This window comes from Gouania willdenowi, chromosome 22, assembly GCF_900634775.1.
Source record: "Gouania willdenowi chromosome 22, fGouWil2.1, whole genome shotgun sequence".
NCBI classification, from domain to species: Eukaryota; Metazoa; Chordata; class Actinopteri; order Blenniiformes; family Gobiesocidae; genus Gouania; species Gouania willdenowi.
This window is the reverse complement of record NC_041065.1, coordinates 34,222,283-34,242,437: the sequence shown is the minus strand read 5'-3', so window position 1 is coordinate 34,242,437 and position 20,155 is coordinate 34,222,283. Positions and strand designations below refer to the sequence as shown.

At 38.7% G+C, this 20,155-nt stretch overlaps 1 pseudogene; it reads left to right on the top strand.

The window, feature by feature from the left end:
• Positions 1-20,152, top strand: part of LOC114455901 (spectrin beta chain, non-erythrocytic 1-like) — a 36,077-nt pseudogene extending 15,925 nt beyond the window's left edge.
• Positions 20,153-20,155: the final 3 nt, after the last annotated feature.

The window sequence follows — 20,155 nt, the reverse complement described above, 5'->3', positions numbered from 1 at the left end:
TCTCCATCAAATTGTAATGTCTTTTCTCCACATTTTCCTCTTTCAAAGACATTTTTTTCACCTATTGACACATTACAGTAATTTTATTTTTGCCAATTTAACCTCATTTACATTTTGTAATGACCATTATTTGCCAGTTTTAACTAATTGCCCCTTCCTTTTTTAAATTCCATTATCCACAATTTGCAAATTTTAACCAGTTTCTGTGGTTTTTAAAATCTCATTTCACCTCCTTTTCCACCATTTCACTAAAATTCACTTTGAACCATTTTATTAGTGATTAAAACCATGATTTCCATCTTTAAGATGACTATAATAATAATAATAAATGTTCCTGGATAACAGTGGATATTATTCAGATGAATAAATAAATGTGGTTATCACAGATTCATAGAACTATGGACCATCATTTTACTGACTTTATGGATGGACCCCAAAAATCTCTCCTTTATTCCCCCTTATAGATGGTCCTGTCTCCACATGACTGTTCTTCAATGTTCATGTCTGTGTTCAACCACCTTCAGACACAGTGGGGGTCCCTGCTCTATGGGACCTTTATTTTGGAGGTCCCCGCTCTCTGAGACCTTTATTTTGGAGGATCCCCACGCTATGGAACCTTTATTTTAGGGGTCGCTAAAGGGCTGAAAAGGTTGAGAACCACTGATCAAAACCATTTAGAATCGTTGCTTTTCCCCATCAATGAAAGAGAACTGAATATACTATATATATTATTTAAACACATTTTCAACCACTTTTAATATGTTTGTTCTGCATCTTCAGTGAACTTTAATGGCTCGTCTTCTGTTGTTGTGTTTAAAGGTTTCAGGAAAAAGGAAACTTGGAGGTGCTGCTGTTCACAATCCAGAGTCGAATGAGGGCCAACAAACAGAGAGTTTTCACTCCTAAAGAAGGTGCCCTGGTTTCAGATATCAACAGGGTGAGAGGCCTGTGTGTGGTGTGAAGAACAAGCACGACGAAAAGTTCTGTTGGTATAAGGTAGAAGACCCAAACAACCCAAAACAAAAAAAGAAAAAGTTATTTCTCTCTTTTTTTAACAATATGTTAAGGTTTCATTTCTACAGACCACCGTTTTTCAGGAAATTTGCTTTAATCTCCCGACATGTTTCAACTCCCAACTGCCTGTCTTCTTCAGAGGCATCTGCTGATCGCTTTGATGTTTCCTTGAGTTCCACATAATAATAAAGGAATAATTACTTTGTTACAGGACTTTATATCCTGTGCAGGAAATATTGCTGAGAAACACTAATAATACAAACAGTTTTTTTAACTTTTTTTAAATGAAGAAAACCAAAACTTAATTTTATTTAAAAGAGTGAAGATCTGCTGTATCAATGGATCTGCTTTCTGACTTCCTGTCCATCGTAGATTAATTATGTTGGGTTCTTTCTTTCTTATAATGGACTTTATTTTGCTAAGCGCACTGAGATGACTTTGTTGTAATTTGTGCTATGTAAATAAAGTTGAACTGAATTGAATTGAATTATTAAGGAAACAGTTATATTTTGCAATTTAAATATATAAAGTAAGCTATAAGACAGCTCCTCCCCATCTATTGGTTCAGGCCTGGGAGCGTCTGGAGAGGGCGGAGCACCATCGGGAACGTGTCCTGAGGGACGAGCTGATCCGACAGGAGAAACTGGAGCAGATGGCGAGAAGATTCGACAGGAAGTCTGCCATGAGGGAAACCTGGCTGTTGGAGAACCAAAGACTGGTGGCTCAGGTAAGACTGGACCAGATTTACACAAATATCTGCAGTGTTTTAATATTGAAATGTTCTGTCTATCTAGACCACGTGTTTCAAACTTAAGCCCTGGGAGCCAAATCCGTCCCTTTAGAACATCTAATTCGGCACGCAGGAGAAAATAAAAATGACTCATTGTGCAATTTACCAATTAATTCAGTTGTAGATATCTCAGTTCCTCCAAATACACAAATTCATTGAAATGCCACAATATTTTCATTTCATGTCATTTTTAATCTCAAATTGTTAAAAGAATTCATAATTCTTTCCAAATCCTGCCATTTTTCTCAAATTATTCCACTAAATGTCCTCAAAATTTAATAAGAATTGATCATATTTATATAAAAAAGAAATTCAAGTCACTTATTGGATATTGTTGGTGCCTTACATATACTTTATATATCAATTAAAAGTGAAACAATCTGAAGCCAAAAATGGGTCCGTATTTGGTTCCCTGAACTAAAATAAGTTTGACACACAATTTTTGGATTTACAATATTGAATTTTTTATGTAAATACTTTAATCAGATCATTTTTTTTATTGGTAATGGCAGTTTTCAGACGTCACTAAAGAATTTACATTTGAGTGATTTTCTTTCAAAGTGATTTCATTAAGCCAAATATTAGTTATATGAGGCTCAGTGGTAGAATGTGTCGTCCAATAACTGAAGGGTTGGGGGTTCGAATCCCACTCTAGCCAAGGCATTGTAGTTGTGTCCTTGGGCAAGGCATTTCACCCAGATTGTCTAGCATGAATGTAGTGTGTGAGTGAGTGTTGGTGGTGGTCGTAGGGGCCGATGGCGCTCTATGGCAGCCTCGCCTCCATCAGTCTGCTCCACTGCAGCTGTGGCTATAGTAGCTTACCACCACTAAGTGTGGAGTTAAAGAATAATGCTCATCAATGTAAAGTGCTTATGAAAAATGTCTATGAAAAAGCGTTACGTAAAATCCAATGTATTATGATTATTCATTGGGGCACATTTTGGATCTTGAAAATGGTTGAATTTAAAAGTTGCAGTAGCTCACTTAATGTTCTGTGTTAGCTGTGCTGAATTCTTCCTAATTGTTGTTTAATATGTGGTTAAATGGTCAAAGTCTTTCCACTCCGTTACCTTTTTGTGGTAATGTAGTGGAAAGGAAAAGGAAAAGTGCTAAAAATGGTCAATCGAACCTGCATTACAAAAAACAAACTAGCAGAACTCGAAAGTGAGGATTTTTCTGCTTTAATGAACAATAAACACTTGATATTTCATTGGTTCAAATTCTTCCTGAGTAAAGTATTTTTTAGATTTAAGAACTGGTTTTAATGTTAATAATAACTGATACATGGGAGTTCTTCAGTAAAGCCAACTTCCTCCTTTTGGTCTTCAGGATAACTTTGGTTACGATCTACCGGCGGTGGAAGCAGCGAAGAAGAAGCACGACGCAATTGAGACGGACATCGCAGCGTACGAGGAGCGCGTCCAGGCCCTGGTGGACATCTCCAAGGAGCTAGAGTCGGAGCGCTAGCACGACGCTAAACGCATCGACGTTCGCAAAGACAACGTCCTGCGTCTGTGGGACTACCTGCAGGAGCTGCTGAAAGCTCGTAGGTCACGTCTGGATAAGAACCTGACCCTGCAGAGGATCTTTCAGGAGATGCTGCACATCATCAGCTGGATGGACGACATGAAGGTACTGCAGTGCACGACCGGTATTTGTTCTGAATAAGAAACTGATGAAAGTGTTGCTGTAGGCGCGGCTGCTGTCTCCAGACTTTGGGAAACACCTGTTGGAGGTGGAGGACTTGTTACAGAAACACGCCCTGTTGGAGAAAGACGTTGAGCTGCAGGCGGACAGAGTCCAACGAGCCAGCGTTTCTGCTCTCAAGTTTGCCGACGGAGACAGTAAGTCCAGTCCATCTCGCTTTGTTCTCTCCTCCTACAGGAGCCCATCACCATCATTAGAGCATTCAGACGTAGATACAGTATCTCCGTCCCTCCAAATACACAAATTCAATGAAACAAAACAATATTTTCAAGGTTTGTCAATGTCATTTTGTCTCAATTCTTCCCAAATCCTGCCATTTTTCTCAAATTATTCCCAAATTATCCTACACATTAACTAAAAATTAATCATTCAAAAAGAAACCTTAAGAAATTTACAGTGCATTGAATGATAATCTGTCAATTATTGCTTGTGTATTGCTTTATTTTATATGTCATTTAAAAGTCATACTAGGGCACAAATGTTGAAATTTCCCACTTTAGATCAAACTAGTCCACATTTGGCCCCTGAACTAAAATAAGTTAAGTTATATTTCATGTATATACTTTAATCAGATCCAGTTTTTTATGTGTAAATGGCAGTTTTCAGAGGTCACTAAAACATTAACAAAGAAAATTAGTGTGATTTATTGGCAGTTGACCCTGATTTGTTTTCAAATGTTTTTTTTTTTTTTACAATGGAACATTTTTTTCATCTGACAATTCCAACATTCCTAAATCTTCTGAAACTGAAATCATGTCCCAAGCATTAAAAAAAAATAATTTTATAATTTAAATTACAAACAAGCTGCCAATATTTTTATTTGAGTAGGGTCCTATACAATCCATTTTATTTTCTACAAATTATTTTCTACATAATTTTATTTATTTTTTTTAATTATTTTAGATTTTTTTCAGATCATATTAGTTTTTAACTCATGTGAGGAAACAAAATAAATATTAATATTCTGTTATATAATAATACATTTATTGAGGAGTGAGCGGTCCCCAGAAACATTTCCCCAGAGAAACGTTCTTTTCTTCACGATGACGGCGTTTAATTCATATAATGTCAGTTTCAGTGGATTCTATTTTCATTGCTCGATTCCGTGATTTTGTCCGTGATTCCGTTGAAGTGGAATTATAGGACCCTACCTGAGGGGGCGAACCTTTCTTTAACCTCCGGTCATCCATTAATATTTTTGTCAGTAGTTGTTTATGTTGGCTTTCTTTTATCGTAAAGTATAGGCAACGCACTCTCTCCGAGTGTGAGTGGGCGTGTCGGTACAAGTGTTGCAAGTTGGGAGCCCCGCCCACATAGATGAGAGAAGAAATCAATTTTAATAGTTAGCTTTTTTATTTGATTAAAAAAAAAAAAAAAAAAACTGTTATAGGCGCTCTAAAATAAAATAAGAATAAAATCATATTTTTTTAAGTCTACAAATTGAATTTCTGAGTTGTATCCTGTTGGCAGGGTGGGGGTGTCTGTAGGGGGGGCAGGGCACCCTGCCAAATAAACTATTAGACTAGGCCAGATTCTCAAAAAGACCGCTGGAACTAGCGGTTAGCGGCAAATTGGAGTAAAAGCACGGAGCGTGTTGGTTTTAGACAATTTTTTCTGTAATGTTACAGACTTTGAGGAAATCCCAAATTGATTTGACTAAAATGTGACCAAATAAACCGACATTATCAAACTCTGAATATCAGAATCAGAATCAGAATCAGAAATGTTTTTAATGGCCATGTACAGTTTTAAGGACAGTACAAGGAATTTGTCTTGGTAGTTGGTGCACAAAACAACAACAAAAAAATAAAAAATAAAAAAACAAATAACAACCCAGCAACAATAATAATAATAATAATAATAATAATGATAAATATAAAGGATGAGGGATAAATAATGGATAGATAGAGAATAAAGGATAAATAGGATAAATATAAATATATATATATATATATATATATATATATATATATATATATATATATATACAGTGCAGCAGATAATGTCATCATGGAGGTGGTGATCGGGTGGGGGGGGGGGGGGGGGGGGGGGGGGGGGTTCAGTGGGGGACTTGGGGTGTGTTCATGTGGATGGTGGCAGAGGGAAAGAATCTATTTTGTGTCTGGAGGTTCTGGTCCTGATGGACCTAAACCTTCTTCCAGAAGGGAGAGATTGAAATAGTTTATGACCGGGACGCCTCAAAATCCTGGAGGCGTACAGGTCCTGGAGGGAGGGCAGATTGCAGCCGATGATCTTCTCTGCAGAGTGGATGATACGCTGCAGTCTGGCCTTGTCCTTGGCCGTAGCTGCAGCGTACCAGATGGTGATGGAGGAGCAGAGGATGGACTGGATGATGGAGCTGTAGAAGTTCACCATCATCTTTGTTGGCAGACTGAACTTCTTCAGCTGCTACAGGAAGTACATCCTCTGCTGAGCTTTTTTGATGATGGAGCTGATGTTCAGCTCCCACTTGAGGTCCTGAGTGATGATGGTCCCCAGGAAGCAGAAGTTCTCCACAGAGCTCACTGTAGAGTCTCCCAGGGTGAGGGGGGTGAGGGGGGCTGGGTTCTTCCTGAAGTCTGCTATCATCTCCACTGTCTTTAAAGCGTTGAGCTCCAGGTTGTTCTGGCTGCACCAGGACACCAGCCGGTCTGTCTCCCACCTGTAGTCAGACTCGTCTCCATCAGAGATGAGACGATGGTGGTCGTGTCGTCTACAAACTGTTTGTTTGTAAAATGCTGCTGTTTTGGCAGCAATTTTGATTTTGAATTTAAGAGGGAAAGTGCTCAAGTTACAGCTTGGGAACATTGATATTTGAATCAGCATACTGTATATATCTAAATTGAACACATAAACTTGGTTCTCCTCTTTGACCACAAATGCTTCTAACGTTCACCTTTTTGAGAATCAGACACTGCTGTCAGTTTAAAACAGGATGTTTAGAATCATTTTGGCTTTTTTCTTGTTTCTCTCCTGCAGGCTATAAACCATGTGACCCCCAGGTGATACGGGACCGGGTGCAGCACCTGGAGTTGTGCTACCAGGAGCTTTGTGCTCTGGCTGCTCAGCGACGAGCTCGCTTGGAGCAGTCTCGCCGCTTCTGGAACTTCTTGTGGGAGGTGACGGAGCTGGAGAGCTGGATCAAAGAGAAGGAACACATTTTCTCCACCTTGGATTACGGGAAAGACCTGACGAGCGTGCTGATTCTCCAGAGCAAACACAGTGCCTTTGAAGACGAGCTTGGAGCGCGCAGGGCCAACCTGGAACCGCTCCTGGCAGAGGAGGGGGCCATGGTCCAGGCCAAGCACTTTGGATCTCCACAGATTCAAGAGTCCATGGACGACATCAGGAGGCAGTGGCAGCAGCTGGAGGAGCTGGCTGCGTTCCGTAAGCAGAACCTTCAGGACACGCAGACGTTCTTCCAGTTCCAGGGAGATGCTGATGACCTTAAATCCTGGTTGTTGGAGGCCAAACGACAGATGAGCAGCGATGAAGTCGGCCATGACGAGTACACCACGCAGCGGCTCCTGAAGAAGCACAACAACCTAAAAAATGAAGCCATCAAGACAGGATCCACGATCGATGTGCTGTCCAAACAGGCCAACGGGCTTCCTGAGGAACTACAGAACACGCCCGACATCCAGAGACGCTTAAAAGACATCAAGGATCTTTACATGGAGCTCTTGGCTCTGGCCGACCTGAGACAGAAGAACCTCGATGACACCATGGCTCTGTACACCATTTTTAGTGAGACGGATGCGTGTGAACTGTGGATGGGCCAGAAGGAGACCTGGTTGGTGGACTTGGAGGTCCCCGACAAGCTGGAGGATCTGGAGGTCGTACAGAACAGGTACACACAAATAATTACATCATTTTATTCAAAAATTTCCATGTGTTTATTGTAAACTAAAAAACTACTTGTGCAGATTGAGTATTTTAGCACAAGACATGGCAAACTTTCAGTCGAGAGTGGATGACATCAACAAAGGTGTGAAACAGCTGGAGGAGAGCCGACACCCGCGCACCAAGGAGGTCAAGGAGTGTCAGACACGACTGAATAAAAGGTGATTTTTATCAAAAATTCCAGCAGCTCAGTCCACTACGGTTTTTTTTTTGGGGGGGGGGGGTTGACAAGCTATTTGAGGCAGACATGGTAACAGGTGACCAAGAGTGGCAAAAAGTCGAGTAGAGCCAATACCGCTTGTTGAAACGTGCCATAACTACTCCCGAAAGTCCTGTAACCAAACTAACACGTTCTTGTACCATCTTTAGGTGGGAGGCCTTCAAGGCAATGGTAGAGGACAAGAAGCGAAAAGTGGATTCTTCCGTCAGTCTGCACAGCTACGGGTTGGAGTGTGACGAGACCAAAGCCTGGATCAAAGACAAGACACGAGTAATTGAGTCTACGCAAGACTTAGGCAACGACCTCGCAGCCGTCATCACCATCCAGAGGAAGCTGTTTGGAATGGAGAGAGATTTAGCCGCCATCGAGGCCAAGCTCACCTTCTTGAGGAAAGAGGCGGAGCAGCTGGCCGAGGACCACCCTGAGCACGCTGCAAACATCTTGGCGCGGCGCAAAGAGCTGGATGAGGCCTGGCAAACGCTGAGGCAGACCTTGAAGGACAGGGAGGACTCTTTGGGCGAAGTCAGCAAATTACAGACGTTTCTTCAGGACATGGACGACTTCCAGTCGTGGCTTTTCAAGACTCAGAAAGCCGTGGCCTCGGAGGAAACGCCAGCGTCGCTCCCAGAGGCTGAGGAGCAGCTAGACCTCCATGACGCTATGCGGGAAGACATCAACAACCATGAAGAGGACTATCACCGCATCAGAGACACGGGTGCTCAGGTCATCCAGGGCCAGGAGGAAGACCCTCAGTACCAGCAGCTGGAGCAGAGGCTAAACGGCATGGACCGCGGCTGGTACGAACTACAAAAGATCTGGGACAGCCGCAAGAACTTCCTGGATCAGTGCTTGGGATTCCAGCAGGTGATGAGAGACGGGAAAGCTGTGGACGCTATTCTCAACAACCAGGTAGGTCTTAATGACGTGTTAGCGACCCTGCGGCGCAGAGGAATGCAGCACCGCCGCGTTCTGCACAACATATTTGTCGACACTGTCAGAAGTTTCATTTGTTTCTTCTCCTTGTCTTCATGATGGCTGTGTTGTTGCAGGAGTACACGTTGGCCCACATTGACCAGCCCGACACCCTGGCAGGGGCTGAGAAGGCTTTGAAAAAACACGAGGACTTTGTGAGCACCATGGAGGCCAATGAGGACAAGATTGATGGAGTCCTGCAGGGCGGACAGCGGCTGCTGGACAACAACAACATGTACTCTGGGAAAGTCCAGGAGAAAATGGAGGCGATACGGGACAGGTCAGTAACATTCGCACCATAAACCAATTCCTGAATTAAAGGGAAAAGGAAAGAATTATTAGAAGAAAAAAAACATTTAAAATTTTGCCCTGAGATGCGTCAAATTATCAACATCCTTCTTTGGATGCAAAACAGGCCATGGCTGCATTAAAGCCAAAAATTAAGAAAATGCAACAGTGAAATAACAGAGAAATATACAAAATGACTGCAAAACAAAAGGAATACCAAAATAAATAAAATGACACAATGACCATAGCAACTGTTTTTTGCTGTGTTAATGCTCCAATTGGTCATTATTCTAAATGCTGACATGAATTCTAAATGAATGTTGATCATGTGACCCTCGGATCGGACTTTTGTAGCCATGCTGTGATAAAAAAAGGCCCATCTCTGCTGGTCTAGACTCAGTCTGCAGTAAAACATGGGTTTAGTTCCCGCTTGAGAGAACATTCAATAGAAGTTAATTGTGAAAAATGAGCGCGTTTTACGTCTTAATGTTTTTAAAAAGGTCACATCAACATATTCCTAAAGAGAAATAAATTGCCTTTTACGAAAGGACACTTTCCACATTCTGCTATTCATTCACTTTAAAGAGTGTTTTTTTGTGTCTGGAATAGAAAAATATGTTTCAACTAAAGTGTTGAACTCCCTGAGTAAAGCTCCATGTTTTAGGTAAATAATGTAGAGCTTGAGCTCAGCAACAGTAAAAAGCCTGTCGGTTCCTCGTATCATTAACGTAGACATGAGGGTGAAGAGAGGGCATGAAGCTACTCCCATTAGCTCCCAGTATTCAGCCTGGCAGACAGGAACCTGCAGTAATGGATATTGATCTCTAAGTGAGAGTCGTTGCTCACTGTGTAGCAGAGGAGTTCATATGGACGCTTGCTCTTCTCAATTATCTCACTGTGGGATTTGTTGAGGCTTTCTCAGTCTGAAGCATCATTCTTGTGTATGTTCTCTGTTTTATGTTTGACCTGCAGGAATAGAAAGAATAAAAGGAGAGCAGAGGAGGTGTCTGAGAAACTACGAGATAACCGTGACCTGCAGCATTTCCTGCAAAACACTCAAGACGTGAGTTCACCGTCCGTTCACTAGTGATTACGACAGCAGTCGGGGCATAAGTAACACAGAAATTATTGTTATAAAATTATTCCTTCAATTACACTTCAGCGTCTTCATATGGAGTTCTCTTTTAGCTCCTAATTATAATTTTACAGCTCGTATTTGTCTGATCAGTAAATGATCACAGTTGTTAGTGTTATCGCCTCCATCAGTTCAGCTTCACACAGACCAGAAAACACAAATTTGGTTGACAAATATATACAAAAGGATGACAAAAATATATGTAGAACCCAAAAGGACGACCAAAAAACACAAAATAACTGAAGAATATATAAAAAGACAACATAGATACACAAAAATAACAGGAAATACATACAATTACAAAATTGCAAATACAAAATTACTCCAAAAACATAAGTATGGATTACAAATTACACAAAAGAACAACATAAATACACGAAAGGAAAGAAAATATACACAAAAGGATGACAAAAAGACACAAAATAACAAAAGAAATATATAAAACCCAAAAGGACAACAAAAATACACTTAATAGCTGAAGAATATAAAAAAAGACAACATAGATACACAAAAATAACAGGAAAATACATGAAATTATTACAAAAATACACAGAATTACTCCAAAAACATAATGAATACAAAATACTGCATAAAATGACAGAAACATTTACAAAATGATATATAAATTAAAAAAAAAATAAAACCCAAAAAAAAGATAACAAAAAACCACAAAATAACTGTAAAAATATATAAAATAACAACATTAATACACAAAAGAACAACAAATATACACAAAAGGACACACACAAATACACAAAATAACTGAAGAATATATCAAATTACAACATAGGTACACAAAATAAACAGGAAAATGTATAAAATGACTACAAAATACACAAAATTACATCAAAAACATAATAAATACAAAATACTACACAAAATGACAGAAAAAAATACAAAATAATACAAATATACACAATTTGACTCCAAAAAACACCTAACGACTACAAAAATACCAGAAAAATATGCAAAAATCCACAAAAAATCCTCAAATCAAAAATAATTTCTTCAATTACACTTTGACGTCTTCACGTGGAATTCTTTTTAGCACTTGGTTACACTTTTACAGCTCGTATTAGTCTGATTAAATGATAAACAGAGAAGAAACGCTATCATCAGTTCAGCTTCACACAGACGAGGGTTTTTGACGATTCTCCAAAGTAACATTTCCACTCCTGTGAGCTCCTCAGGGACTCTGGACTGCAGACCACTTTATGAAACCCTCTTCCTCCCTATCCTTCAGCTGACCGTGTGGATCAATGAGAAGATGCTGACGGCACAGGACACGTCGTACGATGAAGCCAGAAATCTCCACAGCAAGTGGCTCAAGCATCAGGCCTTCATGGCTGAACTGGCCTCCAACAAGGACTGGCTCAACAAAGTGGACCAGGTCAGCAAACATGACAGGAAATGACACAGTTCATGATTCAGGTCCTTCTAAAATGTGTTGGTGTTGGTATTATTCATTAAATATGAAAAGAGTTGTCAGTAATGTAATTGCTTGCTGCAGCTTCTTTAATAAGCCCCGTAAAGGTCTTCTGTCTCATTAAACCTTTATTAAAGTCCTCTGAATGTGTCCTAATCACAGCCTAAAACCACACACAGGGGTTCTTTATGGCTGTTACTGTTTTTATGAAACAAGCTTTACTGTTTTTATAAGTGCTGAACATGTCTGGAAAGTGGGAAGAATTTGCAGAATAGTCATTAAAATGTGATGGAGAAGTGTCAGAAATGGGAGAAATGTATCAAAAATACATCAAAAGGAGCAAAATATGGCAAAAAAAAGTGATAAAATAGATTAAAATATGGTGAGTTTGATTTAGTTGCAGAAAAAAGATAAAAATAAGGAAAAATGGCCTGAAAAGAATATAATATGTATAAAGCTGAGCGTTCTGTGTGTGTTTGGTGGGAACAGGAGGGTCAGGAGCTCATGGAGTCAAAGCCAGAGTTTGAGCCCATTGTGAGGGGAACGTCTCACTAAGCTCCACGAGCTGTGGGATAAACTGGAGTCCACCACCCAGGAGAAGGCCCGCCTACTGTTGACGCCAACCGATCAGAGCTGTTCGACCAAAGTCTGACTGACATGAAGAAGTGGCTGAAGGAGCTCCAACAGCAGCTGCAGAGCGGAGAGGAGGACGTTAAAGACCTGACCAACGCCAACATCCTGCTGAAAAAACATCAGGTCAGGAACAACACAGACATACCTTTATAACAGGCATGGGCAGCTGGTGCACACGCACAAAATGACAGAAAAGTACACAAAACAAACAGCTAAAATACACAAAATTTACTCCAAAAACACACAACACAAAGTAGAAAAAGTAAAGAATAGCTGAAAAAATATGCAAAACGACACAAAAACACACACAGAATGAGCCCAAAAGACACATAAAATGCATAAAACAACAGCAAAACATGCATAATTAGAGAATATTTCACAAAATAAACACTACACAAAAAACACACAAGACAAAAAAATAATCAAAATGAGACCAAAAAAACACACGAAATTAGATAAAGATTCACTAATTCACTCTAAAATACACAAATGTACTTTAAAAACACACAGGATGACTACAATTATATATTTAAAATAACCTGAATATTATACATAACAACACTTAAAAAACAAGATGACAAAAAAAACACACAAAATAACAAGGAAATACACAAAATTTTCACAAAATGTTTTCATAAAACACACAAGACGACAAAAGTGACTCAAAAGACACAAAAATACATAAAGTGACTACAGACACAAAAATAACGTAAAAATAACAAAAATGCACAAAATAACTCCAAAATAACAAGAGAAATACACAAATGTTTCTCCAGAAACACATGCACGGCACAGCTACAAAGAACTGGAAATGACCACAAAAAACCAAAAATGACAACCAAAAAACTCAAAACCTTTGTTTGTATCCTGTCAGTACTCACAATGGCATTATTCTAATGACCATTTGTTGCATCTGATGTTTATCTATGACTTTTAGATTGTCTGTACATTTTTGTGCAGCTACCAAATGTGCATTTTGTTCTTGTAAACTTTGTAGTTGTAATTTCATTTTCGATGGGGTTTGTTTGGTCTGTTAAAATGTTTTTTCCACCAGATGACAGAGAACCAGGTCCGTGATCGAGCACGTGAGATGGACGAGCTGCAGGAGGCGGTGAGGAAGCACGGGGGGAGCAGAGAGGACCAACCAGAGCTGGAGGCGGAGCAACAGGCCCTGCAGAGCGAATTCCAGCTGCTCCTCACACCTCTGGACCAGCGTAAAGGAAGACTGGAAGCAGCCAAGGCCGTCCATCAGTTCTACAGAGACCTGGCCGACGAGCTCGTAAGATGGGTTCCAGTTTTGAATCAGAGCCTAAACTCGTGTTTAAAAACACTCTTTGTTCCACCTTGAGTCTCCTTAGAAATAAGTTTTCAGATGAATGTGGTTTTAAACGCTTTAATCCCTCGGTTTAACTCCATAAATCCACTTTAGTCAGTTGAAGGAGAGAGAGCTTAAATATTTCTACTGTTTAAGATGTTAAAGACATTTTTGTCAGGAGACAGAAATGAAGTCAAAGTCAAATAATCCTTTTTTAATATTCTAAATACATCAGAGCTACTTTCTCTCTGTGTTTTCACAGCTCTGGATCGAGGAGAGGACGCCCTTGGCAAGTCACAGGAGCACGGCCACAATCTGCAAACTGTGCAAATGTTGCTGAAGAAGAACCAGGTGGAGAATTTCATATATTTAATATGTATGATAATTAAAGTAGTATTCCCTGTTAACATGAGTGATGAGGATGTTTAGCTTCTTTTTTGGTCATTTTGACTTTCTAAAAAATGTATCTTCAAAGCAGAGTTATAAAGAGTAAATATACTAAAATACTCAAGTAGCTCAATGAAATAGTATTCAAAGTAAAAGTTACTAGTTACTTTTACCCCCCACGTTCATTTTTAGTAATAAATGTTGTTGCCACGGTTCTTAAGCATACAGTAAACATCTGATGTAGAAACTTAAAAAGAGACCAAATCATGCAATTTTGCACAAATGGAACTTAATTTATTTTCCACAAAGGCATCTGTATAAAATCAAAATCAAAATGTAGAATTATTTTTAAAATAAAATAACACCAATAAATTCAATTCAAAATAAAATAAATTCTCAGGTTTTAAGTATAGATACATTTATGAACTCTAAAACTGAGAAAATGCTGTTTCTGATTGGTCGGTTATGATGTGGATGCATTTGATTGGTGTCTATTCAAAATATCTGTTGATCATTTTATTTTTTATTTTTTTCTCCCAAAGTTTTCCATAGAAACAAAAACAAAACAAAACAAAAACAAAACAAAAACAAAACAAAACAAAACAAAACAAAACAAAACAAAACAAAACAAAACAAAACAAACAAAACAAAACAAAACCAAAAGCAACAGGTGTACATAATACAATTATATGATTGTGTTACAGTTATACATGTATTACAGATAATCATACATACTCGTTGATCATTTTAAAACTAAAATATAATAATTTACTGTTGGGTGTAGAAATGTAACAAATTACTTTACTTCTCTTAAATGTACTTAAGTACTGGAAAATGACTGATTTAGAAATATACTTCAAAAAGTACAAGTACCCAAAAAGCAACTCAATTACAGTAGCGTGAGTACTTGTAATCTATTACCTTTCAACAAGGAACAAGGATTGTTCTGTTTGCCTGACTTGTCCTCATTGATCATTCAAAGTCATTTCAAACACATTTTTAGGAAATCCCACACAAAGCAGTTGTTCCTTATTTATTTTATATTCAGTCTGTACATTTTAAGTTTGATTGGAGGAAAACTTTCTGAGATATGGACAATTTAGTGGGATTTTCCGTGTCCTTATTTTCTTCCATTTTCAGCCACAATATCTCAGGAACGACATCATACAGCAAACTGAAATGTGTTATACTAACACAGCTCCACCTATTCTCTAGTGCACGTGTCAAACTCAAAGCCCAGGGGCCAAATCCAGACCTTTAGAGCATCTAACATGGCTCGCAGTAGAAAGCAAAAGAAGTCAGAGAAACCATGACCATTGGTGCAAATTACGAACTAATCAGTTATAGATATCATCAAATAAATCACAAATTCAATGAAACTCACAATATTAGCACAGCTTCACACGCTCCCCCATGCCTAATCTGAAATTGTTAAAAGAACTCTCAATTCTTCCCCAAATCCTGCAATTTTTCTTCAAAAAATTCCATAAAATAAAAATAAATAAATACATTGAAAGTGAAGATCCTGCAGGGACAGATATCTGTCACTTATTGCTTTGATATTATCGTTGCTTTACATATTTAGAATTTATTTAATCGTGGAAGTGCAAACAGAGCATTACTCAAATTCCCGACCTAAAATCTCCTGCCCACTTAAGATAAACTAGACTGTCCCCCTGAACTAAATGAGTTCTCATCCATGTTTTAATAAAAAACTAATTAACAATAAATGATAATCAGACACAGAGCCAAGTTACAATGGCTTTATTAAATGATTTTTCAATAATCATCAGTGATGAAATAATCCAAGTTTGGGTCCAAAATAAAAATGGAAGAATTCACATAAAGAAAATATTTTCATATCCCAATAAATAGTAACATTTATATTATAAATTAAAACAGATCAGATTATTTATTACATTCCCACATGTAGTTATGAACCAATAATAATAATAAATAAAGTATATGTTCATATTTCCAGAGTGTGTGAGTCTAGAACCAAAGTAATCTGTGACTAATCATTAGTGATGTGAACAGTCTATGTTCATAGCTCTATGCTGATCACATTACAGGGAGCTGAGACATATGCTAAGTAGTTTACTGAACATGTTCCAGACCCAAACACACACTGACTATTTAGAGGAGCTGACATGTCCACCAGATATGATGTATAGCAGATCTATTTCTGTAGGAGGAGCTTATTACTATACCATATTTACCTTTATATGTGATGGAGTTACTGATATATTGGAAGATGAAAATGGAAGATAAATAAGGATGTGCAAAAATCAACGCATACACTAAGTTGTCCATATCTCAAAAAGCATTCATCCAAACAAACTAAAAATGTACAGTGTGACTATTGAATAATCATGGAGCAGTTGGTAAAAATTTCAGAAATAACATGGAATGACTTTCCTAAAAACCATGTTTTGGTTGTTTCAGAGCCCAAGTGAAACCTTGTTCTTTGATTTCTCTCTATCAGACGTTGCAAAGGGAGATCGAAGGCCACCAGCCTCGCATCAACGAAGTGTCGGAGCGAGGAAGGAGGATGGCGTCCGCGGCCGGCGCGGAAGCCCGTCCAGAGGCAGAGCGGATCGTGGAGCAGCTGCAGGAGCTGGAGGAGGCGTGGGCGCGGCTGCAGGAGGAGACGGCCGAGAGGCGACGGAGACTCAACGGCTCCGAGTTAGCTCAGCAGTATTACAACGACGCAGGCGAGGCCGAGCCTGGATAGGGGCAGGAGCTGTATATGATCGCTGATGAAAAGGCCAAGGTATGAGATCAATGGACGGAGGCAGATTTATCAGAGTGGCCTTTGATGTTGTGATTAGATTGAAACCTCACTTCAAGATCGGGATTTTTGGCTTTGATGTTAAATCCACCATTTATGTTTTTAAATATTTACTGTATTTTTCAATGGCTTTAGGATGAACAAAGTGCCATGTTGGTGTCGAAGCGTCACGTTATACTACAGCAGGACGTGGACGACGACTACGCCGACTCCATTCAGAGGCTTTCGGATCGCGCTCAAAAGATGTTTGCAGAAGATCACCCTAATGGGTTTGTGTCGAGTTGATAGGAAACATTTCTAAGCATTAATCCAACAACACAAAAACATACATTAAAAATGGCTTAAAATTATACAAAACAATAACAAAAGGCACATAATGACAACAAAAACACACAGAATAATTCCAAAACAAACACAAAATTATTCCAAAAATACATAAAACAACAAAACACACATAATTAGAGAAAATTTCACAAAGTGATTACGAAACACACAAAATTCTTCTAAAAACACACAATTGGACGAAGGTCCACAAAATCAAAACAGCACCAAAAACACAGAATAGCTGAAAAATATTCAAAACCACACCAAAAACAAACAGAATAACTCCAAATGAAACACCCCAAAAGAGAAAAACTAGTATCGTGCCCATCAGAAGTATGTATGTTAATAGTGGGAGGAGCTTAAGTAGAGTTGTCAATTATGGCCAAGTGAGTATGTGTGTGAAGGTTGGATGTACACAGAGGTGTACATACTCTGTGGTGTAAAGTAAAATAGTGTGTGTGATTTATCTGGTTTAATTCTATGAGACATGAACATGATAAATGTGTTTGTTGTTTTTTTTACTCATTTTTATATGTTTTCTGTTTGGTGTATTTTTCTGTAATGTATATTTTTTGGAGTCATTATGTGTATTTGTGTATCTTTCTGTTGTGTTTTTGTGCATTTCTTGTATAATTACTGTTTTTTTTTGCCATTATACAGTAGTGTGATTCTGGAGTCATTTTGTGCATTTTTGTAAGTTTTTTGGTGTAGTTTTATGCATTTCTGTTGTCATTTGTGTATTTGTTGTATAAATATTTAGTTTTGTGTATTTTAAGTCATTTTCATATTTTTGTTGTTGTTTGGTGTATTTTTCTGTAACGTTTGTTTTTTGGAGTCGTGTGTTTTTGGAGCCTTTTGTATATTTTTGTTGTCGTTTTGTGTACTTTTTGTACAAATGTTGTTTAGTTTTTTTTTTTTTTATACTCATTTAGTATATTTTTATTATAAATGTGTGGTGAGGGCGTGCGTGTGTGTGTTCCCGTGAAATGTTTGAGACGCTGATAACCAAACTCCATAGACATTGTAGCGCCAATCAGAAAAGTAACAAAACGTAAAGCTCCAAACTACATGAGTGAGTAAGTAAATTAAAGTATTATCTACAATTCAACTGTCTTTTTTTAAAAACAAAAATAATTGTTTATCTTCAAACCGAGTGGTCAGAGCTTAGCTTCCATGTACGGCACCACAGAGAATCTGCAGTTTACCAGATGGATTATTGAACGGGTTGAGTTCAATACTGACTCTAGTGAATTACAATTACACGAACAGTTATATGGTTTATTCAATGGGAAACTTGTCTGTAAAAGACTCACCAGTGGCTGATGGTTTCAAATGTTAGTTTGGATCACGGGAATCATTTTAAATAACCATGAAATATTAACTTAAATAACTTTTAGCAGTACTAAAACATTTTTAATATTGACCTTTTCTTTTTTAAACCCAAACAAAGTGCGACACAGTGACGTCATAGAACCCGGAACGGGGAAGTAGCGCACTCATTACTGCGCTTATTACCGAGAGTGCCGTAATTTTAAAATGAACATTTTTAACGTTTTGCAACACTAAATTACTCCAAAATAACGGATGCACACTTGGGGTTTTTGGAAGCCGTTGACTAAGTTTCAGGTGAAACTCGTACAGCGTTGGGGAGATATTCGCTCCACAAACACACTCACACATAAACACACACGCACGCGCACGCAGACCTTTGCCGCTTTATAGATAGATTTCACAAAATGATTCCAAAATAAAAAAATGTACTCCAAAAACACAAGATGTCTACAAATATGCAAAAAATAACTCAAATACGCACAAATTGATTCCAAAAACGCACAAAATTAGAAAAATACACAAGATTACAATAATACACATAAACCTATACAGTATGTATGATATACAAAACAACACCAAAAAACACAAAATGACTCCAAAATAACCATTTTATAATCTGCTTATAGATATGGACACTATACTTTTAATATATTCAATATGGGGGTTTCCAATGCAGTTTACTATCCAATCAATGCAATTATTACATTAAAAACTCAACTTTTTCTTTTTCCTAGCAACAAATTAATTCCCTCATGTTCTCACCATCTCCATCTCCTTGTATGTAACGACGCAGTGAGGAGATAATCCGGCGGCAGGGACAGGTGGACAAGCAGTACGCGGGCCTGAGGGAGCTGGCAGAGGACCGCAGGAGGAAGCTGGACCACACCTTTCACCACTTTGTGCTGAGTCGGGAAGTGGAGAACCTGGAGCAGTGGATCGCAGAGAGGGACGTGGTGGCTTCTTCTCAGGAGATGGGCCAGGACTTGGACCATGTTACGGTAGTAGAAATAAAATCGACTTGAATCATAAATGTGTAAAATTTCATCAGAAAATGTAAAGTGGATTTATTAATAACAACAACAATAATAATAACTAGAATACTTGCATTTCCTGAAAAAATACAAGTGAGGATGCAGGTTCTGGCCCGCGTCGCACTGCATTAACCTAGCATTAGCATTAACTAGCATTAGCATTGAGAAGGGTCTAGCTGCATCCACAGCCATTACAAAATATGCCCTATTGATCCCCCTGAGCCAATACCTTCCCACTAACCTCAACCGCCTTCTTCTTCTTCTCTTCAATTTCCAGCAGACTGTACACTGTAGAGTGTAATGCTGCCCTCCACGCTCATTCTTTGAAGTTTTAAGGCAAAACTACGATTTAGTGCATTACTGCCACCCAGTGGAGGACCAACTACCGCTTTCGCCTTCACTGTTCTGACAAATTTGGAACTTTGCAATACGTACCTTCCTTTTTTAATAACGCTAACCCTAAACTTTACGCTAACCGCTACCGCCTCCACTTCCTGGCTATGCTTACCTTTCTTGTGGGCGCGGTTTATAAGGGGCGTCGCTTGTAAGGGGCATTGCTTGCACTGTACCCGCGGCTGCAGTTGGATATACTTGTTAACAATAGCATTAGCTAGCATTAGCATCAGCCTAAAATAAGATAAGTGTTAGCATTAACGATAGCATTAGCATCAGCCTAAATTAAGACTTGTTAGCATTAACGCTAGCATTAGCCTAGCAATAGCACTAACTTAGCATTAGCATAGGTTAGTGATGCCTCCTGCATCCTCACTAATAATAACAACACATTTGTGTGCTTTTCTCAGCTTCTTCGGGATAAGTTCAGAGATTTTGCGCGGGACACTGGGATGGTGGGTCAGGGGCGTGTGGACATGGTGAACCAGACGATA